This window comes from Coregonus lavaretus (genome assembly GCF_964263955.1).
Source record: "Coregonus lavaretus genome assembly, chromosome: 7".
In the NCBI taxonomy this organism is placed as follows: Eukaryota; Metazoa; Chordata; class Actinopteri; order Salmoniformes; family Salmonidae; genus Coregonus; species Coregonus lavaretus.
Window position 1 is genome coordinate 35,760,718 of NC_139994.1, and position 26,579 is coordinate 35,787,296.

The 26,579-nt window shown below is 44.7% G+C and overlaps 1 protein-coding gene across 5 annotated transcripts in view; it reads left to right on the forward strand.

The window, feature by feature from the left end:
* Window positions 1-14,950: 14,950 nt before the first annotated feature.
* The window catches only part of LOC311132384 (myocardial zonula adherens protein-like), a 69,224-nt gene continuing 57,595 nt past the window's right edge, over window positions 14,951-26,579 (forward strand). For 3 of the 5 annotated variants that reach the window (XM_084165644.1, XM_084165646.1, XM_084165643.1), the window contains exon 1: window positions 14,955-15,045. The gene's annotated coding sequence lies outside the window, so the exon portion shown is untranslated. Of the gene's footprint in view, window positions 15,046-26,579 lie in introns of all 5 variants that reach the window. The other 2 variants (XM_084165645.1, XM_084165647.1) reach the window with 2 other exon arrangements.

A 26,579-nucleotide genomic window follows, 5' to 3' on the forward strand; every position in this document is an offset into this window, starting at 1 on the left:
CCTCTTTTACATGTCCACCATTTTCTGAAAAATTCCAAGGCCCTCCAAAACAACCAAGCACACAGAGAATGGAGCATGGGCTCTATTCTCACACACTTATCTCTTTTGGAGATACATGTTGGTCTTATGGAGAGACAAGTGTGTCTTAAAATTCTAACTTTTTCTAAACATGTAAATCTTATTCTTAATCAGAATACTCAAGGCCTATGTGGTATTGTGTCTTTCCTGGAGTTAGACAGGTGTTATTCTGGGACTTTGTAAGTAGCAACTCTCTTCTGATTAAACATTTCAGCATGTTTTATAACTCAATATAGTATAAAAATGCACACATTCAGTAGCTTTTTGGCCGAATTGTATATTTATGTATGCTATAATTGGCCATGGTGGTACAGTTGGTGGCAGTAACTGGAAACACCGTTATTGTGAATCGAGGCAGCTTACTTCTCGTTCTTTCTGGAGATCCCAGAGGAACACGTTATGATCCTCTAGAGGCGGCTGAAAAACGTCCTAATGGTCTTCTTCTTCTACTTCTTCTTCTTCTTCTTTTTCTTCTTAGGCTGTTTGCCTCCAGGTCCATCATCTATAAATAATAAAATATAGTTGAGTATTCCAACAAATGCAATGTTGATGTACTGTACATTGCCTAAATACAGTGGGGAAAAAAGTATTTAGTCAGCCACCAATTGTGCAAGTTCTCCCACTTAAAAAGATGAGAGAGGCCTGTAATTTTCATCATAGGTACACGTCAACTATGACAGACAAATTGAGAAAAAAAAATCCAGAAAATCACATTGTAGGATTTTTAATGAATTTATTTGCAAATTATGGTGGAAAATAAGTATTTGGTCACCTACAAACAAGCAAGATTTCTGGCTCTCACAGACCTGTAACTTCTTCTTTAAGAGGCGCCTCTGTCCTCCACTCGTTACCTGTATTAATGGCACCTGTTTGAACTTGTTATCAGTATAAAAGACACCTGTCCACAACCTCAAACAGTCACACTCCAAACTCCACTATGGCCAAGACCAAAGAGCTGTCAAAGGACACCAGAAACAAAATTGTAGACCTGCACCAGGCTGGGAAGACTGAATCTGCAATAGGTAAGCAGCTTGGTTTGAAGAAATCAACTGTGGGAGCAATTATTAGGAAATGGAAGACATACAAGACCACTGATAATCTCCCTCGATCTGGGGCTCCACGCAAGATCTCACCCTGTGGGATCAAAATTATCACAAGAACGGTGAGCAAAAATCCCAGAACCACACAGGGGGACCTAGTGAATGACCTGCAGAGAGCTGGGACCAAAGTAACAAAGCCTACCATCAGTAACACACTACGCCGCCAGGGACTCAAATCCTGCAGTGCCAGACGTGTCCCCCTGCTTAAGCCAGTACATGTCCAGGCCCGTCTGAAGTTTGCTAGAGTGCATTTGGATGATCCAGAAGAGGATTGGGAGAATGTCATATGGTCAGATGAAACCAAAATAGAACTTTTTGGTAAAAACTCAACTCGTCGTGTTTGGAGGACAAAGAATGCTGAGTTGCATCCAAAGAACACCATACCTAATGTGAAGCATGGGGGTGGAAACATCATGCTTTGGGGCTGTTTTTCTGCAAAGGGACCAGGACGACTGATCCGTGTAAAGGAAAGAATGAATGGGGCCATGTATCGTGAGATTTTGAGTGAAAACCTCCTTCCATCAGCAAGGGCATTGAAGATGAAACGTGGCTGGGTCTTTCAGCATGACAATGATCCCAAACACACCGCCCGGGCAACGAAGGAGTGGCTTCGTAAGAAGCATTTCAAGATCCTGGAGTGGCCTAGCCAGTCTCCAGATCTCAACCCCATAGAAAATCTTTGGAGGGAGTTGAAAGTCCGTGTTGCCCAGCGACAGCCCCAAAACATCACTGCTCTAGAGGAGATCTGCATGGAGGAATGGGCCAAAATACCAGCAACAGTGTGTGAAAACCTTGTGAAGACTTACAGAAAACGTTTGACCTGTGTCATTGCCAACAAAGGGTATATAACAAAGTATTCAGAAACTTTTGTTATTGACCAAATACTTATTTTCCACCATAATTTGCAAATAAATTCATAAAAAATCCTACAATGTGATTTTCTGGAGAAAAAATATCTAATTTTGTCTGTCATAGTTGACGTGTACCTATGATGAAAATTACAGGCCTCTCTCATCTTTTTAAGTGGGAGAACTTGCACAATTGGTGGCTGACTAAATACTTTTTTCCCCCACTGTAACTGTTTTGACACAGAAGTCAAAAGTATGTCTGTTGTATGAGATTCAATAGGGACGTGTTGCGTTGCCTAATTAAACATCAGACCTGAGACCCCCCACTAATACGAAGTCTTGAAGAACTCACCTCTGCTTTCAGCAGGCACTCCACTGGACAGCTCTGGTATGACCTCATTGTTCTGAAAACCGGCAGAAGAGAGCATTGTAAGAGTAAGAACAACACAATATGTACTGTAGCTGTTTCACAAAACATACCACAGACATCTAAAGAAAACAATCGTTACTAATTTGTAATATTGTAATATACGTTTGTGATATGAATCTACTTTGGACTCAGTCGAGGGCCAGGTGTGAATCCAAGCCTCTTTCTGCACCTCTCACAGGAGGAGGACATCTTTGTTACTATTGTCACCGCTGTTGGTGTTGAACACAGCAACCAGAGCAAGTTGCTCAGATTTAATCTCCAGGCACATTTTTCCTTGGTGAATGGTGGCCATCTGGTTGAGATCAGCATTTTCTGTGGAATCCTCTTGCAAACAGACAGCCATAGAGTATATAACTATCAGAATCTATAGCAGTTTTCCAAAACATATAAAAGTAATTTGTGCATAGTCAACTTGACAATCTCCAAAATGATACACATAAACACCTATCCCAGTCAAAACTGTTCGCTGCTCTGGCACCCCAATGGTGGAACAAGCTCCCTCACGACGCCAGGACAGCGGAGTCACTCACCACCTTCCGGAGACATTTGAAACCCCACCTCTTTAAGGAATACCTGGGATAGGATAAAGTAATCCTTCTACCCCCCCTTACCCCAACCCACCCCCCCCCCCAAAAAAATAAAATAAAACAAAAAATAAAAAAATATATATACATTTTTTTTTAAATACAAATATTACAAAATATATATATATTTAAAAAAAAAATAACATTGTAAAGTGGTTATCCCACTGGCTATAAGGTGAATGCACCTATTTGTAAGTCGCTCTGGATAAGAGCGTCTGCTAAATGACGTAAATGTAAATGTAATAAACTGCAAAGTTGCTTGAAATTTCATGAAATGACTATCATAATAACAGGCATTTCAGATGGCTCTTATTTCTTACCTCAGTGTTCAGGTGTGGCACATACTCTTTGTGCATCACGTCCTCATTGGTATCGTGAGGTGTTACCAGAAGTTGGTTGTTGAGGCTGAGGAAATCTACCACTGGCTTCTTCTCTTCAATCTACTTGTTGGCAACCTGAGGTTTCACCAAAAGCTGGTTGTTGAAGCTAAGGAAATCTACGTGATGTCCGTGATGACGTTGGAGACATCGGAATACTGGAGAAGGACATTTCCCAGTTCCTCCGCCTCCGTCACATAGACCCACAACATGGCACTGAGGGCTTAGCCACTTTGCTGGCAGAGGCATGGAATAGAGGGCTTGAGCGGAGGACTTCGGAGAGGATCAGGCTGATGGTTCCTGCCGGCACCACAATCTCCTTTGGGATAACTGGAAGGTTGGCCATCCGGACCTTCACCTCCATGTCCATCAGGATTTGAAGAAAGAGCTGTTGAACTCAAGGAGGTTGATGCTCCACTCCCTCTTTAACCTTGGTGGAAACAGCGTGCACCATGTCCCCTGCCACTGTGTTAGAGATGGTCGACAGAATGGCCAATGGCACATCGCCAAGGAACATGGCGGCTGCTGCCTCCACCTGCTCTGTTGGCTGCCCATGGGTGTCTGGCCAACCCATCCTCTGCCCTGAGCTCCAGGAGGATGTAACTCAAGGCTGAGCATACAATCCCTGGACTAAGTGCCCCAGCCCTTTGAATGAACTCTGTCAGCTCCTCCATTGATGGGCTCCTTTTGCCACTGGAAAAGGCAGCCAACATCCACTTGACTTCCAGCACTGCAGCTGGGCTGACCTTCTCCAGCAGCATCTGAAGCCTCTTTGTGGTGACCTTCATAAGAAGAAGAAGATGATGAAGAAGAACAAGAAGAACAAGAACAAAATATACATTGTTAAGTGAACCAAGTCCTCTTCAGTATGCCTTGAGTAGATGGCAGCAGGATCAGGACGATATGCCATACTCTTTTGATGAAACGCCGAGACAGACTGCTTTCGCTGTCCAGCTCTCTACTAAACCCCTGCTCCATCGCATCATACTGTATGTTTGATGCTTCATTGCCTTCCAGATCTGTGTATAACAGCATAATATTAGCTTTTGCATTGGAATCACAGGACAAATTCAAAGATTGGTCTATTAGTGAAATGCATTCTTTCAAATCTATGGATACAAATGAATGAGCTCGCTGCACCTTGAGTGGTTGTCAGTGGGTATGTCCAACCTAGTGCATAAGTCCTATAGTACTGCCTTTGCTAAAGTCCTTCCCAATAAAATGGTTGGTAGCCTGGCTACAATCTTACCTCTGACTTATGGTGTGCAGAGGCGACTTGGGATTCCATTTTGGACAGCCTTGGATAAAAAGAGAATGACTTAGCTTGGAATTGAATATCATTGTCAATTTTGCATTACAAAAAACACATTCAGTTATTTAAATGATAATAATACATAGGCTTACCTTACTGACAACAAAGGTAGCACATTTTGGACTTCCAATGTGAAAATTACACTGAACTCTTCACTGAGACAAGAGTTCAGTTACTGCAACTGTTGATTGCTGTAATTAATAAGTGATGATGGGAAAGCGCAGGGCTATGTTATTATAATTTACGTAATCATAAGGTTTGGCACCATGACGTGTCAGTGCGCAAAGGCGTGCGGTTTAATCAGATATTGTTGGGGGTCATATAGGCCTAACTTTCTCTGTTAATAATCACCAAATAAACCAATCAGCAGACATAACAAGACCAACTACGACTGTTTAAAATGCAATAGTACACTAATTTCAGGTCTAATGAAACAGAAATTAGGCTGACGCGTGGCACCATTACGCACAGAGATACAATAAGAGTGATTGGGGACCAGCAGTAGTCCAAAAAACTCAAACGGTGCTATGGCCATACAGTTAAATTGAATTCTAATTACAGTACATTCGGAAAGTATTCAGACCCCTTCACTTTTTCCACATTCTGTTACGTTGCAGCCTCATTTTTTTATTGATTAAATAGTTTTTTCCCCTCATCAATCTACACACAATACCCCATACTGACAAAGCAAAAACAGGTTTTAAGACATTTTTGCACATTTATTAAAAATAAAAAACTGATATCACATTTACACTACCAGTTAAAAGTTTGGACATACCTTTATTTTCTTTATTTTTTACATTGTAGAATAATAGTGAAGATATCAAAACCATGAAATAACACATATGGAATCATGTAGTAAGCAAAAAAGTGTTAAACAAATCAAACTTGAAAATTCAAGTGGCCACTTTGCACATGGTAGCCTGGGTTAACTGTACCCTGCCAAAGTTAACAATATGGTGCCTATCTTGAGAGAAATTGAACTATTTAGAGTTAGAGTTTTCCCCCTATTATTCATCATCATTTTTGGATTTTAACAAGGCATTTGGTGTATCCTAAGCCAACATGCCATCTGCCCTTTTGACATTTACACTTAAATAGCCTACTGTAAGTAGACTGTTTAAATGGGAAATGGAGAAACAAAAATACGTAGGCCTACCTTACCTTACTAAGAATAAGACCAGGTAGGCTAAACTGGTAGGCCTGGTTGATGTTCTGATCGCTGTAAATGGTAACAGGTAATTTTTGATTGCAGTAATTCAACGATGATATGTGATAAAGAAAGCACTTGATACACTAGGAGGCTAGCTACTTTGCTAATAAAGCATTTGGCTTTGTAATGAATAAATAAGTTGTTATAAATGTTGGGTATGTGACGTGTCATGCGCACAGACACACAGTTTGATCTTTGGGGATATCACTGGGGATCATATGTAGCCTGAGTACCAGTCTCTTTAGCTAACATTCCACTCCTTGCCACTCCTTGTCATTGCCAAAGAGACTGGCCTTTCGGCAATCTTCAAATATGAACCTTCTATCATTAATGCGCTCGAGGAGATCAGAGGATTTAATCCTGATTTGATAATCCTCACAGCTATCCTCCAATCACAATGTTTATGCAAATTAGACAGATAGGAAAATGTTCTAACTTAATTCTTAAATTTGATTGTAAACATTCCAGCATTGGGCACATTAGATTGCATTGTAAACATTAGGCGGATTACAGTATATTGAATTTTTACCACCAGCCAATGTGATCACACAAGAGAAGCTCATCATTCAAATTTTCCCGCCAGTTCATTGTGAATGCTGTAGCCTATTTTATATCCAGCAAGCAAGAGCAAGGTGGTTCTTTCCCAAATATATACAGTATATCTTTTTTAATTGCTCAAAATAAGTGACCAAACTATATTGCTACTTCTGGGACACGTATTGGGCTAGGCTACTGGTTTGAGAGCTGTAATTGGAATAGAGAGAGGATGGAAGAGAGAGAGGCCAGTGGAGATGCCAGCAGAGATGCATGAATTGCGCAAGAAGGAAAGCAAACTTGGTTCGATTGAATCTTGTTGGCTAATATTTTATGGATCATTATTTCTCTCTCTCATTACGGAGTTCACTCTTGCCACTTTGAACAACATGATCTTGCATTGACACTTCCTTCTCACAAGGGAATGACCGCAGCAGCTCACAATGGTATTGTTTATTGTTCTTAAAATTCCAATTCTATGCATACTGAGCGTTGAGATTGCCGAAAGGCCAGTCTCTTTGGCAAATGACAAGAGTGGCAAGGAGTGGAATGTTAGCTAAAAAGACTGGTACCCAGACTAGATGATATGGGCCTATTGTTTACGTTCTACGTTAATTATGGCTATCACTAAACAGATAAAATGGCAGACCTTTAAGGACCAACCATGCAATAAAAATGCAATATACTCATTCTCTAGGCTGTTGAATTCATTAAGCACAGTTATAGGAGGGATTCGGGAACGGGGGGGGGGGGGGGGGGGGGGGGGGGTTACACTAATCTCCCTTTCTTTCTTTCTCTGTGCATGCAGTTCACTCTTTTGTTTTTGTTTGATTTAGAGGTATAAGCCTATGTTTCGACACCAACGCGTGGCTTTTGCTGTGTTGAGAGAGGCAAGCGTGCGCCTGTATCTCTATCACAGAACTAGAATGAGATTATATTTCCATCTCTCTCTCTCTCCCTCTCTCTGCTCTGATAGACATTAGCCTGGAACTCTCTCTCCAACGTTGCACTTCATCATTTATTTAATGTTATTGAATAGGCCTATGTCCATTAATTTTATTTTCCCCTTATAGAATTGCACTGTTATGGTTAGATATGCCACATTATTTGCGGTTGAATATTATGACATGTTGTTGGTGATAGCCAACCTGATGTAACATACTGTATCTGCAGTTTTTTTAAGAACAGACAGTAGCCCACTTAAGCCACCAAATCTTTCTCTCTGCAGGCTCGAGAAAATAATGAAGGAGAGAGAGAGAGGAGGTGATGGAAGTGTTCTACTACTCAACAGCGGCTGCCCACATCGAGGAGAGGGTAAGCAAAGATCAGAGATGGAGTAGGAAGGAGGCATGTTGGCAGGATATTAGCAGACAGATGAGGAAGCTATCAGTCGTCATGAACGAAGCCAGACAAGTTCCCTAGCCACACAGTTACAGCCACCCATACGTCAGCACTCCATACTCCATGCTCCCGAGTGGCGCAGTGGTCTAAGGCACTGCATCTCAGTGCTTGAGGTGTCACTACAGACCCCCTGGTTCGATTCCAGGCTGTATCACAACCGGCCGTGATTGGGAGTCCCATAGGGCGGCGCACAATTGGCCCAGCGTCGTCCGGGTTTGGCAGGTGTAGGCCGTCATTGTAAAGAAGAATTTGTTCTTAACTGACTTGCCTAGTTAAATAAAGGTAAAATAAAAAAATACCAGTACCCCTCCTATCTCCAATGCCATCAGAGCCTTCCTCTCCTGGAGCCACATAGCCCCATTCATGCTACCGGGAGTCATCCAAATACAACCTTCCTGGCCAGTATCACTGATTGGGCCACCGCCAGGACTAGGTCCAGCTCAGCCTGCCCAGACACCTCCACGTCCTGGGCCACAGCCCCTAGACCCACCTCAACCCAAGCAGCAGCCAGCTGCACAACCCTGGCCATAGCCAGCACCATATCCTTGTGCCACAGCCTGGGCCTTGGTACCCATATTCAGTGCCACCAAATGCACCAGCTTGGCCTCCAGCAGACCCCACGATGCCCAGCCTTATGGAGATGGCCATCGTCTCATCTTATGGACTACCGAAGCCCAAACTAACTACGTTCAGCTCAGGCAAGGAAAGTGACTTTGTAATGCTTAAAAAGGGACTGGATAGTGTGCTGGGCCCTCACAGGCATCTAACGGAGGACTATATGTAGCAGGTACTGTTAGACCCGTCTAAAGTTGCCCAGTGCTTACAAGGTGGCCAAGAGGTATGCCAACGACCCCATGCCATACACAAGCGCTATCCAGGCTCTCCAACAGATATACGGCCAGCCAAGGCAGATTGTATAGGAGGAGCTCAAGGACATACTTAACTCCTGCTGTGAAGATAGGAGACGCCCACGGATTGAAGGATTTCTCCTCTGCTGTGAACACACTAATGGGTATGCTGAGTACTATGGATGGTTCCTCCCGGTCCGAGCTGAGGTGCGGCTTCCACGTGAATATCCTCCTGTCAAAGCTTCCCCCCCAGCTACAGAGACAGCTTTGCAGAGTACTGCATCACCCGTGGGATCATCCGTAGCGGTATACCCACTGTCCTTATTGTAATAATCAGGAACATTACGTCAGTGCTTGTGCTGAGTTCAGTAACATCTTGGAGAAAATTCTGGCCTTAATGGCCATGTACTGTTATAATCTCTACCCGGCACAGCCAGAAGGGGACTGGCCACCCCTCAGAGCCTGGTTCCTCTCTAGGTTTCTTCCTAGGTTTCTGCCTTTCTAGGGAGATTTTCCTAGCCACTGTGCTTCTACATCTGCATTGCTTGCTGTTTGGGGTTTTAGGCTGGGTTTCTGTATAGCACTTTGTGACATCTGCAGATGTAAAAAGGGCTTTATAAATACAATTTGATTGTCCACAGACCCTCTCCAAAAGGCTTTCGGAGCCATCATTGACTCAGTGGGTTTTGTCCAACATGTCTCGGGACCTACGCTTTGCCATAATCATACCCTGGATCTAGATTTGTCTTGTGGAATAGATATTGTGGATCTAAATGTTTTTCCTCATAATCCTGGACTATCGGACCACCATTTTATTACATTTGCAATTGCAACAAATAATTCTCTCAGACCCAACCAATTATCAAAAGATGCGCTATAAATTCTCGGATAACACATAGATTCCTAGATGCTCTTTCAGACTCCCTCCACCTACCCAAGGATGCTGGAGTACAACAATATGTTAACCACCTAACCAAGGATCTAAACTTAACCTTGCGTAATACCCTAGATGCAGACGCACCGCTAAAAACAAAAAATATTGGTCATAAGCAACTAGCTCCCTGGTATACAGAAAATACCAGAGCCCTGAAGCAAGCTTCCAGAAAATTGGAACAGATATGGCACTCCACCAAATTGGAAGTCTTCCGACTAGCTTGGAAAGACATTACGGTGCAACATCGAAAAGCCCTCACTGCTGCTCGATCAGCCTACTTTTCCAACCTGATTGAGGAGAATAAAAACAATCCAACATTAATTTTTTTATACTGTCGCAAAGCTAACTAAAAAGCAGCATTCCCCAAGTAAGGATGGCCTTCACTTCAGCAGTGTTGAATTCATGAACTTCTTCAACAAAAATATAATTATCATTAGAAAGCAAATTATGGACTCCTCTTTGAATACGCATATTTCTCCAAAACTCAGTTGTCCTGAGTCTGCACAGAACTGCCAGGACTTCGGACCAATGGAGACACTCTCAAGTTTTTTAATCCTGTATCTCTCGACGCATTCACAAAAATAGTAATGGCCTCTAAACCTTCCAGCTGCCTACTGGACCATATTCCAACCAAACTACTGAACGAGCTACTTCCTGTGCTTGGGCCTCCTATGTTGAACCTCATAAATGGCTCCCTATCCTCCAGATGTGTACCAAACTCACTAAAAGTGGCAGTAGTAAAGCCTCCCCTGAAAAAGCTAAACCTTGACCTGGAAAATAAAAAAATCTAGCGGCCTATATCGAATCTCCAATTCCTTCTCAAAATTGTTTGAAAAACCCATTGCGCAGCAACTCACTGACTTCCTGAAGACAAATAATGTATACGAAACACTCCAGTCTGGTTTTAAACCCCATCATAGTACTGAGACCGCACTCGTGAAGGTGGTAAATTACCTTTTAATGGCATCAGACCAAGATTCTGCGTCTGTTCTCATGCTCCTAAGACTTTAGTGCTGCTTTTGACACAATCGATCAGCACATTATTTTGGAGAGATTGGAAACCCTAATTGGTCTACACGGACAAGTTCTTGCCTGGTTTAGATCTTATCTGTCTGAAAGATGTCAGTTTGTCTCTGTGGATGGTTTGTCCTCTGAAAAATCAATGGTAAGTTTCAGTGTTCCTCAATGTTCCGTTTTAGGACCACTATTGTTTTCACTATATATTCTACCTCTTGGGGATGTCATTCTGAAACAAAATGTTAACTTTCACTGCTATGCAGACGACATTCAGCTATACATTGATGAAACATGGTGAAGCCCCAAAATTGCCTACCCTGGAAGCCTGTGTTTCAGACATAAGGAAGTTGATGGCGGCAAATGTTTTACTTTTGAACATGGACAGAACAGAGATGCAAGTTCTAGGTCCCATTAAACAAAGAGATGATCTGCTGTTTGATCTGACAATTAATGTTGATGGTTTTACAGTCGTCTCAAATAAAACTGTGAAGGACCTCGGCGTAACTCTGGACCTTGATCTCTCTTTTGACGAACATAACAAAAATATTTAAAGAGCAGCTTTTTTCTTTGTAGCGTTGCAAAAATCTGAAACTTTTTGTCCAAAAATGTGGCAGTAAAGCTAATCCATGCTTTTGTCACTTCAAGATTATCTTACTGCTATGCTCTACTCTTCGGCTACCCTGATAAAGCAATAAATAAACATTTACATTTACACTTCAGCTAGTGCTAAATACGGCTGCTAAAATCTTGACTAGAACCAAAAAATTGTATCATATTACTCCAGTGCTGGCTTCCTGTTAAGGCCAGGGCTGATTTCAAGGATTTACTGCTAACCTACAAAGCATTACATGGACTTGCTCATATATGGAGTGATTTCAGTGTCAACAGAAATTGTATTTGAATTTTATAATTTATAATTTGTGTTAGGATATTAAATGTGAATTTTATACATTTGAATTTGTGTTAGGATATTGGAATTAGAATTTGATAAATTTAAGTTGTGTTAGGATATTGAATTTGAATTCAATATTTTTGAATCAGTAATGCACAAATTGAATCATTAAATTCCCAAATTGAACTAGTGTTTCATGATTTGAAACTGAATTGAATTAAAATTGCATTCAGTTTTCAATTTAATTCAATATTCAAATGTAATATTTATATATATATTCAGTTTCAATATGGTAGATATTGCATTCATTTTCTGTGTATCAAGTTTACAAACTATTATTTTATGTGACCAAAGTTTCATATATTTTATTTATCAGATTCATTCAGATTCAGTTTTCAAATTCAGTTTCTAAATTCAGATTCAAAACTGCTCTAAACAACATCCTGGTACTTTGCCAGCCAGGATAATTAGAAGAACAATGATCAATCGAACTCTGGCCGTTGCGTCTACTGTCTTTGCTGTCAGAAAAAGCAAGAAACAGTAGTGATCACTGAGCAGGCATATTAACAAACTCTTCTAAGAAAGGAGTCCTCTTTGATATTACACCTGATCAAGCACAATGCGGCGCGATGCCACTGTACCACAACTGTCAATGGTAAGTGTTAACTGTCTGTCATACTTTGATCACTTGCAACGCTAATTAGTGGAACTGCAGGATAGGGGGTAACTTTAGCTGCTTGTCAACTGCAATGTAAACTCTTGGGATAACTAAAACTAAGAGAAACTGTAACATACATTGATTGTTTAATTTGATTTCATCAGAGCAACCAAAATGGCACAAAACAGGCAACTTATGAAGGTAGCTAGCTATGCTAGCAACAGTTTACCCCATACCATGGCGCTGCTTAGCCAGATCCAGATGTTGAGAAGTGTTAACATGCGGCCATGGTTTACCCCCCAGTCTCACACAGTAACATATGTACACTGTTTGTTTGCAACCAGGCTGTGCCCTGCCTCCTAAAGTGTTTTTAGCAGACAAAGAATGAAGCCAGACACACTTCTCCAACTCAGTTTAAAGTGGGCATTTTTTGTCATCTTCCAACATCTACATAATTTGGTCAGATGTAAAGACTAATAAACTTGAAAACTTGCTGAAGCTTGTTAAATAATAGGCATATTTATCTAACTAAGCCAACCCCCTCGGAAAGTATTCAGACCCCTTCACTTTTTCCACATTTTGTTACGTTATTCTAAAATGGATACAATTATTTTCCCCCGCATCAATCTACACACAATACCCCATAATGACAAAGCAAAAACAGGTTTTTAGAAATTTTAGAAAATGTATTAAAAATAAAAAACTGAAATACCTTTATATATATTCAGACCTTTTGCTATGAGAATCGAAATTGAGCTCGGGTGCATCCTGTTTCCATTGATCATCCTTGAGATGTTTCTACAACTTGATTTGAGTCCACCTGTGGTACATTATATTGATTGGACTTGATTTGGAAAGGCACACACCTGTCTATATAAGGTCCCACAGTTGACAGTGCATGTCAGAGCAAAAACCAAGCTATGAGGTCGAAGGAATTGTCCGTAGAGCTCCGAGACAGGATTGTGTCGAGGCACAGATCTGGGGAAGGGTACCAAAAAATGTATGCAGCATTGAAGGTCCCCAAGAACTCAGTGGCCTCTGTCATTCTTAAATGGAAGAAGTTTGGAACCACAAAGCCACTTCATAGAGCTGGCCACCCGGCCAAAATGAGCAATCGGCGGAGAAGGGCCTTGGTCAGGGAGTTGACCAAGAACCCGATGTTCACTCTGACAGAGCTCCAGAGTTCGTCTGTGGAGATGGGAGAACCTTCCAGAAGGACAACCATCTCTGCAGCACTCCACCAATCAGGCCTTTATGGTAGAGTGGCCAGATGACAGCCCGCTTGGAGTTTGCCAAAAGACACCTAAAGGACTCTCAGACCATGAGAAACAAGATTATCTGGTCTGATGAAACCAAGATTGAACTCTTTGGCCTGAATGACAAGCATCACGTCAGGAGGAAACCTGGCACCATCCCTATGGTGAAGGATGGTGGTGGCAGCATCATGCTGTGGGGGTATTTTTCAGCGGCAGGGACTGGGAGACTAGTCAGGATCGAGGGAAAGATGAACAGAGCAAAGTACAGAGAAATTCTTGATGAAAACCTGCTCCAGAGTGCTCAGGACCTCCGACTGGGGTGAAGGTTCACCTTCCAACAGGACAACAACCCTAAGATCACAGCCATGATCACGCATGAGTGACTTCGGGACAAGTCTCTGAATGTCCTTGAGTGGCCCAGCCAGAACCCGGACTTGAACCCGATCGAACATCTCTGGAGAGACCTTAAAATAGCTGTGCAGCGACGCTCCACATCCAACCTGACAGAGCTTGAGAGGATCTGCAGAGAAGAATAGGAGAAACTCCCCAAATACAGGTGTGCCAAGCTTGTAGCGTCATACCCAAGAAGACTCGAGGCTGTAATCGCTGCCAAAGGTGCTTCAACAAAGTACTGAGTGAAGTTGACAGTGCATGTCAGAGCAAAAACCAAGCCATGATGTCGAAGGAATTGTCCGTAGTGCTCCGAGACAGGATTGTGTCTAGGCACAGATCTGGGGAAGGGTACCAAAAAATTTCTGCAGCATTGAAGGTCCCCAAGAACTCAGTGGCCTCCGTCACACACACAGTTTGCACAGTTCTGTTTACACTGCACACCTCTCATGCCAGAGCGCTATTAAAATCACTCTTATGTAACAGACCCACATTCTGCACCATGGCACTACCACTGCCACCATGTAGTGATGGTACACCTTTCATTTAGCTGTTACACCTTTCAATTACCAGGTATAACAACTGAAAACACAGCCTAACGACCCAATTAACAGCATGTTTGAAGGGATGGCTCCCGTGTTTTAAGAGACTCATGCATCGTCACAAACACATGCACGCATGCATGCACACACACACTCTTAAACAAAGGCACCTACACACTCCTTCACACCAATGAAGTCCGATACTATAATCTGAGACCAAGTATGAAAGCTCCTCTTGAATTGCTAAAACATTGGACACAAAGACAAACAATTGTCTTTAGTCCCTCTGACACTCAACTCCGCTGACAACGTGACAGTAAAAAAATGAATATGGCCAGTCTATAACCAACTTAATTTAACCACTGGCTATTTCTTCACCTACCTACTCTGTGTTCACCAGTGCACCGTCATTCTTCTCTCTGTAGGGGGAGCTAGGTAGGCCTGTCTGGCTTGTAGTTGGGAGTGGCATGGTCTGGTAGAACAGCGTTGGGCTGGTGGTGAGTGCTGCTGACAGCCTCACCCTGCCGTGTAAGGCAAGAAACAGTAGATTCCCATATTGAGTCACACACACATACAGTCACAACACTCAGATCATCGTCAGGAAGGGTCACGGATAATTGCTCTGATCCAGGTACATTGAAAATGGGTGGAATGTGGGCTTGTGGGACTGGTAGATGTAAAGCTACTTAGTTACTCTAGACTAGTGTGCTGACAAATAGTTTAAAGTAGAGCTCTGGTGTGTTTGTATGTAAAGCTGTGTTTGATTGCTGTATGTTAGGCAAGGTGACAAAGGTTTTTGATATTTACTTCATATATCAGTATTAGTGTTGACCTGTGACTGTATGAGAGCAGATTTTTTTCATATGGGAAGCTACTCTAATTTAAGCAACAAATCTAACATTTTGGGATGGTTGAATATAGTGTATCATGATGAGTTAATTTTGTTTCCGTTAACAGAATCAGTATAGATTGGATTAATCAATGTGGCTCTGTTGAATTTCCCCCAACTGAAATTGATTGTATCCGTTGTCAGGAGAATATAATAATAATACTGGAACAAACAGACATTGTTGTGTATTTGAGGTTTACAAAGGCTTCTAAAGTTTATAATTTCTACATTCAAATGTTAGACTTGATTTGCCCTAACAAAAAATGTCCATTCATTATAATCCACATAATAATTCAAATTTCCTGATGCTGCAAGATTATTTTCCTGCTGTGAGAAACTGGATCAAATTAAGATACGGCATCTGTACAGAAGATAATTTGAAAAAATTGTTTTGTATATCCTTTAAATAGCAAGAAATTATATATCTAAACATTGTGCCTGCACTTTTGGACTTGATAGAATCACAACAGGGAGTTCCTGGCCTGTTGAAAGGGTTATATTAACTTTCTATAATTTACATGATCATTATAATCTGTTTAATGGCTTGCCTAGGATATGATTCAGTATTATGATCTTGTGCTGTTAAAAACCACTCATTGTTTTGGCTAAAGGATGGAACTTCACACTCTGTTGTGAACAGCATGGGGTTTCTGACTTGAAATGAGTGTGTATAACTCCTGCATACATCTTCCACTACCTTTAATAGCCCAATATGTGAAGAGTTTGAGGCATCTGCTAATAACTTAATAAGAGTACAGTCCTATGTCAGTAAACAAAGTTTAGTGGTGGTCAGTTATAGAAATAGCTTGGATATTCTGACCTGAGGTGTGTGTATATCTCCTGCGTACATGTAAATCTTCCACTTTCAATAGCCCAATATGTGGGGAGTTTGAGTGACAAGGTGTGTTCGTTGTTATGGAATTAGTAACTTAAGCCAGAGTATCATCCTACCGGTATGTCAGTAAATTATGCTTAGTCGCAGCAGTGATAAGTTATGGGAATTCTGCCCAGGACAGTGGAGGGGTAGAGTAGAGATGTCACCTCCAGCATTGAGTGAGCTGCTGAATAACGCTTGTGTATAGAACTAGAAAACATTAGTACCAGTAATACACAGAAATGTGTTAGCACAAGATATAATTGAATAGACTAGTTAAGACTAACATACCTGTTTCCAATCCCATGACCTTTGTGCCATCAAAAAATACTTGACTCAATGGTTATGTAAAATATGCACCTACAATACATAAAAAAGCATGAAAAGGGTTGGATTTGACCGTCAAACAAAATGAGAGTCGTTTAGATGAAAGAGCTGTTTATCACCAGTTGATTTATCTGTGAATGGATGTGAGCCAATGATGGAATTGGAGTCTTGGCGCGAATGCAAATATGCCTCTGTTTAATATTGACATAACCTAGTATGCAGCGCACTCAATGCTTTGGTTACATAACAACTTTTATAAGGCTTATGTATGGACTAATTTATATATACCAGTATTAGGAAGAAATATGTTTCTATTTGTTATGTATTATGTATTGGAGAGGATAGATCCACTTGCTCTATAGATTTGTTTCCCCTTTAGATTGCTGTCCCTGCTTACCTGTAGTGCAAGGCTACATATATTGTAAATATGTGATAAATATGTGAAAGTGGAGTAGTGGCCTGAGGGAACACACTAAATGTATTGGGTAAAGTGTTATGAAATATAATGTCATGTAATATTTTAAATTGTATGTAATTGCCTTAATGTTGCAGGACCCCAGGAAGAGTATGGGGATCCTTAATAAATACAAATACAAAGGCCAGTAGGCCTACATTGATTTAGCTTCTGCTCAATCATGCAGGAATTTACAGCGTCATTAGGCCTAAGTGTCATATCCTAAAGAATGTGAATTCCAGTGAAACAACGAACACACCTTATCTCTTCTTATCAAATACAACCCAATAAATTCAGAGTGATAGACACACATTGTATTGTATTGTGATTATAAGACAGAAAACACAGATTGTGTGATTATGAGCAGATAGGCCTATTAATCATGCCACAATAAGGAAGTATCACCTTGTTATCTTGCACCAATGTTCTGTGGAGGCCTTGAGCTGGCCATGCCTCTGTTTTCAAGGGAAATAGGGTTATTCTAGCCTTGTGAAACCACGTGAGGTTTAACAAGCCTAGGGTCATTCCTTCACAATATAAAACATTTAAGAAAACATGGAAATCAGGCTGAGCTATACAGGCAGGTCTTGTAGAGCCCGCAGGTATCTGTGCCTCTAGACTTATAGGTGCCTCTCTTTTAACTTATAGCTCAGGGCAGGTGGTTACATTTACCAGGCTGTAAATACAAAGTTACATGAAAGGACTTCTCACATTTATGAGTATAAGTTGATACATGTTCATATATTGCCCAACAGATATCAAAACAAAGCTTGCCTATTATATTTTGAAGCCTGAAGTTTGTGTTTTGAAGCCAAATTGCACAATTACTAAGGGATTCTGAACAAACTTGCAAGAAATGGTTGGATGGGTGTCACGATCGTTATGAGAAGCGGACCAAGGCGCAGCGTGATAGGCGTACATACTTTTATTAAGTGTACACAACACGAACAAAAACAACAAAACGATACGTGAAGTCCTAGGTAATACAACAAAACCATACGGAACAAGATCCCACAATAAACTAGTGAACACAGGCTGCCTAAGTATGGTCCCCAATCAGAGACAACGAGCTACAGCTGTCTCTGATTGGGAACCACCCTGGCCAACATAGAAATAAACGATCTAGAACAAAACCCATAGAAAACTAAACATAACAAGTCCACACCCTGGCTCAACATTTAAGAGTCCCCAGAGCCAGGGCATGACAGTACCCTCCCCCAAAGGCGCGGACTGCGACCGCGCCAACCAAACACAACAGGGGAGGGGCCGGGTGGGACCACCACTCTCCCTCTACCCCCCCGTAGCGCCCCTGGTCTGGTCTGGCCCTGCTGGCCAGAGCTGGACTGGACACCGGTGGAGCGGATTGCTCTGGCTCCGGAGTGGAGCAGCTGACACGGAACAGGCACGGACCGTGCCGGACTGACGACGCGCACCACTGGCTTGGTGCGGGGAGCAGGAACGGGCCGGACCGGGCTAGCGACGCGCACCACTGGCTTGGTGCGGGGAGCAGGAACGGGCCGGACCGGGCTGACGACGCGCACCACTGGCTTGGTGCGGGAGCAGGAACGGGCCGGACCGGGCTGATGACGCGCACCACTGGCTTGGTGCGGGGAGCAGGAACGGGCCGGACCGGGCTGACGACGCGCACCACTGGCTTGGTGCGGGGAGCAGGAACGGGCCGGACCGGGCTGACGACGCGCACCACTGGCTTGGTGCGGGGAGCAGGAACGGGCCGGACCGGGCTGACGACGCGCACCACAGGCTTGGTGCGGGGAGCAGGAACAGGCCGGACCGGGCCGACGACGCGCACCACAGGCTTGGTGCGAGGGTCAGGAACAGGCCGGACCGGGCTGACGACGCGCATCACTGGCTTGGTGCGGGGAGCAGGAACAGGCCGGACCGGGCTGACGACGCGCACCACAGGCTTGGTGCGAGGGGCAGGAACAGGCCGGACCGGGCTGACGACGCGCACCACTGGCTTGGTGCGGGGAGCAGGAACAGGCCGGGCTGACGACGCGAACCACAGGCTTGGTGCGAGGGACAGGAACAGGCCGGACCGGGCTGGCGACGCGCACCACAGGCTTGGTGCGAGGGACAGGAACAGGCCGGACCGGGCTGACGACGCGCACCACAGTCTTGGTGCGAGGGACAGGAACAGGCCGGACCGGGCTGACGACGTGCACCACAGGCTTGGTGCGAGGGACAGGAACAGGCCGGACCGGGCTGTGGAGACGGACTGGAGGTCTGGAGCGGAGAGCTGACACAACCCGTCCTGGCTGAATGCCTATCTCCACACCCTGTGTGTGAGGCATCAGCACAGGACGTACAGGGCTGTGCACTCGTACTGGCGCTACAGCACGTGGCACTGGCGCAGGATATCCGGGACCGAGGAGGGGTACTGGAGGCCACGAGCGTTGAGCCGGCACACTCCGTCCTGGCTGCATGCCCACCTTAGCACGACACGTGCGTGGTGCTAGCACAGGACGTACAGGACTGTGCCGGAACACTCGCGGCACAGTACGTGGCTCCGCATAACCCGGAACCTGCCCAGTCTCACGCTGCCTAGCCTGAGTACGGGGAGTTGGCTCTGCTCTACCTCTAGGCTCCGCCAACCACCCTTCCAGCCCCCCAAACCTGGTGGCCTCCTCTCCTAGATCGCCGATGCGCCCTGTAGCTGCCTCCAGCAGCCCCGTCGTCCACGCCGTGTGCCCCCCAAAAAAAATTACTTGGGGTTGCCTCTCGCGTGTCCGTCGTCGGCACGGTTGGCGCCGTTTCTCCTCTCCTGCCTGGGCCTTTACTCCTGCCCATGGCCCTCTGCCCGCGAATATGTCCTCCCAAGACCACCATTCGCCCACCTGGGACATCGCCAACTTCTCCTGTTTGGCACGCTGCTTGGTCCTCTGATGGTGGGATCTTCTGTCACGATCGTTATGAGAAGTGGACCAAGGCGCAGCGTGATAGGCGTACATACTTTTATTAAGTGTACACAACACGAACAAAAACAACAAAATGATACGTGAAGTCCTAGGTAATACAACAAAACCATACGGAACAAGATCCCACAATAAACTAGTGAACACAGGCTGCCTAAGTATTGTCCCCAATCAGAGACAACGAGCTACAGCTGTCTCTGATTGGGAACCACCCTGGCCAACATAGAAATAAACGATCTAGAACAAAACCCATAGAAAACTAAACATAACAAGTCCACACCCTGGCTCAACATTTAAGAGTCCCCAGAGCCAGGGCGTGACAATGGGACATGGTATTTAGTCATAAAGTATACATATTTGCATTTGTGTGTTTATGTATTTGGGATGTTCTTGCGTACATGTCCTTTTCGTGTTTGCCTGTGTGCAATGTGCATGTATGTGTGAGTTAATCACCATAATCAAACTAAAAGTGATTATGGAACTCTAAAACGAACCTCTGCCATGCAATGACTGCGTGAGAGAGCCAGAGAAGGAGTGTGGGGTGAAGGAAGAGAACATTGTGTCTTAGTGTTAGGGGTCTGTGTGCACCACCCTGGGTGTGGCTATACTCTCTCTCTCTCTCTCTCTCTCTCTCTCTCTCTCTCTCTCTCTCTCTCTCTCTTTCTTTCTCGCTCTGTCTCTCTCTCGCTCTGTCTCTGTGTGTGTGTGTGTCTCTCTCTCTCTCTCTCTCTCTCTCTCTCTCTCTCTCTCTCTCTCTGTCTGTCTGTGTCTCAAGCTGAGAAGACCTGGGGCTGTCACTCCCTGTGATCTCAGACTTTTATAGTTCAGCTCCCTGTCACAACCACAACACTGATGGGTTGATTGTTTTCACAAGCCCTGCCATTACACCGTACACTCTCAGAGAGGGAAAATCATTTAATACACGCTAGAAACACAAAACTTAAACCTTGCTTATTCAACCACCCCACAAATACCATATAAACAGTTCACTCAAAATGATGCACACCCTTAGACCGCTGCGCCACTCGGGAGGACTTAAAGATTACTTTTCAACATTGCCTGCTCCCAATCGTTCTCACTACTTAGAAAAACATAATATTGTAAGGCTTTCCTCATGCCCCTTTTCATGATGATGCTAGCAGCCACGTGAGTGCTAGCTAGTTACTGACCAGAACATTAAGGCACAAGTGTGAGCATGTACTCACTGCTCACACATACCACATGCAAATGGATACATTCCAATGTAGTACATGCTGTTTTTCAGTAAAGTTACTGTAACATCTCAGTAGCTAATATCCTTGTCCTTGGGCAACTCTACGTATAGTGCTCCACCCTTATCAGGCATCTCCTATTACAGCTGACAGATGGACTGATCTCCTGTGCTCAGTCTTATTCATCACTTCTTCCACTCTTCTGTGGAATGATGAGGTCCCTGTGGATTCCACTGACGGCAGAGAGCTCCTGTGCAGACAAGACACTGTTTGGCTGGCTAGCTCCCCTGTTACACCCAGAGCATCTGCAGTTATTGAGCCATTCATTTGCAGGATGTGGTTTGAGAGGGCCTGAGGGAGTGATTCCAATAGTCGCAGTCAGTATTAGATCAATGGTTTATATACAATAATGGCTGACAGTGGGAGCTGTTTCCAAGCCACCACACCTCCATCTTGGCACATTTATAAATGTCTTCATTTGTTTTTGGCACGTTTATTATATTACAGACACATTCATGCATACTTTTAAATTATATTATTTGAGCTAAACATACAAATAAAAAATTATAAAATATCTAAAAACATTTTCCTTGAAGTATAATTTTTTTTAAAGTTCTAACGTTACTGTCCCCACTACAACAAAAAAATACTTAAATACATATAATTTTGTCCTTGAAACATTTAAATGCTATACTATAGAATTCCATTCATTCCTATGGAGGACTGCTCCTTCTGGGGAGTGCCAATATGGCCGATCGGTGGCTTCAAAGTCTCTCATTGGCCAATACATATCATCAGCAATCCAGGGTTTATATACATCGTATTAGATAGAACGTTGCGTCCGCCCTCCTGTGGGGAAAAACAACCTGTGGTTACCTAGGTTACCACATTGGCTCACAGCAAATACTTCCCTTACAAAAAAAGATTGCAGTTTCAAACTGCAGTAAAAGTGCAGTAACTGCAGTCGACTGTGGTATTTTGGACGCAGTAATTGCCAAATAACTGCAGTGTACTGCAGTTGAACTGCAGTTATACTGCACTGTAACTGCAGTTATACTGGATTCTTTTTTTTCACAAGGGTTGACCTTTTTCAAATGACATTTTCTTGTCGGCTTGTTTTAGTCAAAACGACGTTTAAGAAAAGTACAACATGACTAAAGATGACAATTTTTTCACCCCCTTTTTCGTGATATCCAATTGCGATCCAGTCTCATTGCTGCAACTCCCCAACGGGCTCGGGAGCGGCAAAGGTCAAATCATGCATCCTCCGAAACGTGACCTGCCAAACCGCGCTTCTTAATCCCCGCACCAATGTGTCGGAGGAAAGCGGGAGCCCCGGGAGCGGGAGAAGGTATCCGTCCTCGTTTCCTGCCTTGGTGGGAGAGCCCTGGAGTGGGCCAACGCAGTGTGGAAAAAGGGAGGTACCACGTTGGAGAACTACAGGGAGTTTGCTCACCTCTTTCGGGCTGTATTTGTTCACCCGCCTGAGGGTCGAGAGGCGGGCGAACAACTGGTTCATTTGAGGCAGGGGACGAGGACCGCTCAGGACTACGCGCTGGAGTTCCGGACGCTGGCAGCGGGGTCCGGGTGGAATGAGCGGGCCCTGATAGACCATTTCCGGTGCCACCTAAGGGAGGACGTCCGACGGGAGCTAGCCTGCCGGGATGCCATGCTATCATTCTCCCAACTGGTGGACATGGCCATCCGGCTGGACAATCTGCTAGCAGCCAGAGGACGTCCTGGTAGGGGTCTGCCCGTTCCCACTCCGGACGACTCTGACCCCGAACAGATGGAGCTGGGGGGAGCCGCCAGTCGAGAGAGCGCAGGAGGACAGCGACAGTGCCACTCTGGTGGCATGAAGGGACAATCCACCTCACGTCGCAGTCAACGTTATTTTGGGTCTGGAGGCGGTAGGCAGGGTACTCACGCATCACCCCAGGTAACGAACACCCAAACGTGTTCAGAGCCCTTTGCGGCGCACTGTACTTTATCTATCTCCTTTCCCGATCACTTGGTAGGTTCCCAGTGTAAGGCACTAGTCAATTCAGGCGCAGCTGGGAATTTTATGGACAGGGCATTTGCACACCGTCAAGGCATATCATTGGTTCCCCTAACCATTCCACTCCCCATCAGAGCACTAGATAGTCGACCATTAGGGTCCGGGTTGGTTAAGGAAGTTACGGTACCAGTCACCATGATTACGCAGGAGACACATGTTGAGTTATGATTATTGAGTCTCCTGCTTACCCTGTAGTCTTGGGTATCCCATGGTTAGCCCTTCACAACCCCAATTTCTCATGGCCACAGAGGGTTCTTACGGGGTAGTCGTGTGAGTGTCCGGGTATGTGTCTAGGTGTTTCTGTTGGTGCGACCATGGTGGAAAGTACAGACGGTACCCCCACCGTGCGCATTCCCCCCGAATACCATGATCTGGCGCTCGCGTTTTCCAAGACGCAAGCGACTAAATTACCACCTCATCGGGAGGGGGATTGCGCGATAAACCTTCGAGTAGACTCTGTACCTCCCAGGAGACATGTGTATCCCCTGTCGCAGGCTGAAACGGAGGCTATGGAAATATACGTCACCAAGTCCCTGCGCCAGGGGTATATACAGTGGGGAGAACAAGAATTCGATACACTGCCGATTTTGCAGGTTTTCCTACTTACAAAGCATGTAGAGGTCTGTAGTTTTTATCATAGGTACACTTCAACTGTGAGAGACGGAATTTAAAACAAAAATCCAGAAAATCACATTGTATGATTTTTTAAGTAATTAATTTGTATTTTATTGCATGACATAAGTATTTGATCACCTACCAACCAGTAAGAATTCCGGCTCTCACAGACCTGTTAGTTTTTCTTTAAGAAGCCCTCCTGTTCTCCAATCATTACCTGTATTAACTGCACCTGTTTGAACTCGTTACCTGTATAAAAGACACCTGTCCACACACTCAATCAAACAGACTCCAACCTCTCCACAATGGCCAAGACCAGAGCGCTGTGTAAGGACATCAGGGTTAAAATTGTAGACCTGCACAAGGCTGGGATGGGCTACAGGACAATAGGCAAGCAGCTTGGTGAGAAGGCAACAACTGTTGGCGCAATTATTAGAAAATGGAAGAAGTTCAAGATGACGGTCAATCACCCTCGGTCTGGGGCTCCATGCAAGATCTCACCTCATGGGGCATCAATGATCATGAGGAAGGTGAGGGATCAGCCCAGAACTACACGGCAGGACCTGGTCAATGACCTGAAGAGAGTTGGGACCACAGTCTCAAAGAAAACCATTAGTAACACACTACGCCGTTATGGATTAAAATCCTGCAGCGCACGCAAGGTCCCCCTGCTCAAGCCAGCGCATGTCCAGGCCCGTCTGAAGTTTGCCAATGACCATCTGGATGATCCAGAGGAGGAATGGGAGAAGGTCATGTGGTCTGATGAGACAAAAATAGAGCTTTTTGGTCTAAACTCCACTCGCCGTGTTTGGAGGAAGAAGAAGGATGAGTACATCCCCAAGAACACCATCCCAACCATGAAGCATGGAGGTGGAAAATCATTCTTTGCGGATGCTTTTCTGCAAAGGGGACAGGACGACTGCACCGTATTGAGGGGAGGATGGAAGGGGCCATGTATCACGAGATCTTGGCCAACAACCTCCTTCCCTCAGTAAGAGCATTGAAGATGGGTCGTGGCTGGGTCTTCCAGCATGACAATGACCCGAAACACACAGCCAGGGCAACTAAGGAGTGGCTCCGTAAGAAGCATCTCAAGGTCCTGGAGTGGCCTAGCCAGTCTCCAGACCTGAACCCAATAGAAAATCTTTGGAGGGAGCTAAAAGTCTGTATTGCCCAGCGACAGCCCCGAAACCTGAAGGATCTGGAGAAGGTCTGTATGGAGGAGTGGGCCAAAATCCCTGCTTCAGTGTGTGCAAACCCGGTCAAGACCTACAGGAAACGTATGATCTCTGTAATTGCAAACAAAGGTTTCTGTACCAAATATTAAGTTCTGCTTTTCTGATGTATCAAATACTTATTTCATGCAATAAAAAGCAAATGAATTACTTAAAACTCATACAATGTGATTTTCTGGATTTTCAGTTGAAGTGTACCTATGATAAAAATTACAGACCTCTACATGCTTTGTAAGTAGGAAAACCTGCAAAATCGGCAGTGTATCAAATACTTGTTCTCCCCACTGTACGTCCCTCCACTTCACCTGCCTCGTCGTGTTTCTTCTTTGTGAAGAAGAAAGATGGCGGTTTACGCCCGTGCATTGATTATCGACCACTGAATAATGTGACGGTACGATTTAGTTATCCTCTTCCCCTCATTCCTTCAGCCAATGCATGGGGCCCGTTTTTTCACCAAATTAGACCTCAGGAGTGCCTACAACCTGGTGCGTATTCGGGAAGGGGATGAGTGGAAAACAGCATTCAGCACAACCTCGGGGCATTGTGAATACCTGGTGATGCCCTACGGTTTGATGAATGCTCCATCCGTTTTCCAGTCCTTTGTGAACGAGGTGTTTCGGGACATGCTTGGTCGCGGTGTGGTGGTCTACATCGATGACATCCTGGTGTATTCTGCTACGCGCGCCGAGCATGTGTCCCTGGTTCGCAAAGTACTGGTCCGACTGCTGGAAAATTATCTTTATGCCAAGACAGAGAAGTGTGAGTTTTTCCAGCAGTCAATCTCCTTCCTCGGATATCGCATTACCACCACAGGTGTGGAGATGGAGGGAGACCGCATTTGCAGCCGTACGTAATTGGCCGACTCCAACCACGGTAAAGGAGGTGCAGCGCTTCCTTGGCTTTGCCAACTACTATCGAAGGTTTATTCGGGGCTTTGGCAAGGTCGCAGCTCCCATTACCTCCTTGTTGAAGGGTGGGCCGTCCCGGCTCCGCTGGTCTGCTGAGGCTGATTTGGCATTCAGTAGATTGCGGGGTCTGTTCACCTCAGCCCCGGTACTGGCTCACCCCGATCAATCACTACCGTTCGTAGTGGAGGTGGATGCGTCCAAGGTAGGGATAGGAGCTGTCTTATCCCAACGCTCAGGCACGCCACCCAAGCTCCGCCCCTGTTCCTTCTTTTCTAAGAAGCTCAGCTCGGCGGAGCAAAACTATGGCGTTGGTGATCGGGAGCTGTTGGCTGTTGTCCGAGCTTTGACGGTGTGGAGACATTGGCTCGAAGGGGCGAAACACCCTTTCCTCGTCTGGACAGACCACCATAACCTAGAGTACATTCGGGCAGCGAGGAGGCTGAATCCTCGCCAGGCCAGGTGGGCCCTCTTCTTACATTTTACGTCATTTAGCAGACGCTCTTATCCAGAGCGACTTACAGTTAGTGCATACATTATTCTTTTTTATTTTCATACTGGCCCCCCGTGGGAATCAAACCCACAACCCTGGCGTTGCAAACGCCATGCTCTACCAACTGAGCTACCTCCCTGCCGGCCATTCCCTCCCCTACCCTGGGCCAA